The following is a 1558-nucleotide window of genomic DNA, read 5'->3' as shown; positions in this document are numbered from 1 at the left end:
TTTAAAAAAAAGAAGAGTCTTTTTAAAATAGCAAAGCACCTGGCAGACTTAACGCTAACTAGGTTTAAATTTTTACACGTTATTACAAGTGGAATTCTTTTCCTCTCTTTCCCCCCCACCCTTTGAAGAGAAGATAAAATATTTTGCAAGACTGGCTGTGGATGAAGAAAGTAGTTCCTCTCCCTCTTCTGTACCGAGAGAGATTTTATACTAAAGTTCTCTAGATTGACTGCTAACCATCCTGTACAAATATGCATCTCGTCAGACAGATAAGAGCAGTGATACTGCACTCCAAAGTATGAACAACCTGAATGTATTTTTGTGCTGGTTCTGTTACGTATTCCTTGTTTGTCCAGTTTTGAAAGCAGATTGGTTGCCATGGGACGGGTGCGTTCCTACCTTTGGAATCGATAAGGGCTCTTTGTAACAAGGTCTTCCCCTCAGACCCTCCTTTGTTATCACTCAGTACTTTGGTGAAGCATCATCTGCTGTAGACCAAAAAGATCCAAAAGGGTTTTTTATTGCTTGCATTAATAATCACATTTCCAAAAAAAAAAAGCCGGCATGTGCTTCCAGCCAAAAAAAGGTTGCATTGTAGTTGTTTTACATCCACCAATGGCATACAAATGTTGCTCTTTTGTTCTGTTCCAGTCATGGCAAAATCCAACAAATTCAGGAGGTGTCCTTTGTTCTTCTGCGATGGTTGGAATGCTTATAACCAGAATGGTTGTAACTTTAGAGAAGTTTGCACAGTTGCTGTTGGTTTCTTGGTGTGGAGAGGAAAGGATCCATGCACAGGCAACATAATTCCTGGTGACATGCATGTTGTCTGTGCAGTCCTATCACTTGTGCAATCGGTACACATGAGAAAGGCCATGTGCATGTGTCAGATGTTTGCGCATGGAGCTCCGACACATGAGGGCTAGTCTTGGACCCATCAGGATCCTCCATTGTGTGGAAAAGCTCTGTGCATGTGCATTGATGTGGCACATATGCCCAATGTACGTATGGGTGGTGGGATCTAGCCGGTTCAGTGCATAGGCAGTGGGAGGCTGGCTATTGGCTGGACCCCCTGTCACTCTTCTCTGTTGAACTTGTGAGGAGGTTTGTCAGAATGTTACTTTCGCAACAAACATTTTGTGCCTTTTTAGAATGTAAACGAACAGGATGGGTCATTTGTGTTTTGTGGTGATTGGGTTGTCGTTGTCATTTTAATACTTTTCATTTCATAACAAAGTCCTGCATCGGGCGGGCAGTGCAAATCCTGCATTATGTTTTTCAGATCTAGAATTAATACAGTATTTTCAGTGCATGCTTAAACGTGCAAACCAAGAGTTGTCTCCAACTAGCTCCTGCTCAGAGTAGACCCATTGAAATTAATAGTCCTGCATTAGTCATGTCCATTAACTTCGGCAAATATACTCTTGAGTAGAAATAGCACTGGCTACAACTCCCAAGTGTTTGGGGAGAAGTATTGTAGAAAGATGCTGAGAGGTCTTATGGGATCCCCATTCGCCTCTACAATTCTCTGTGGAAAGGATTTGGTTGTTAAACCACC

Source organism: Podarcis bocagei (assembly GCF_964188305.1).
Source record: "Podarcis bocagei genome assembly, chromosome: 14".
Classification (NCBI taxonomy): domain Eukaryota; kingdom Metazoa; phylum Chordata; class Lepidosauria; order Squamata; family Lacertidae; genus Podarcis; species Podarcis bocagei.
This window is presented reverse-complemented; position numbering follows the sequence as displayed.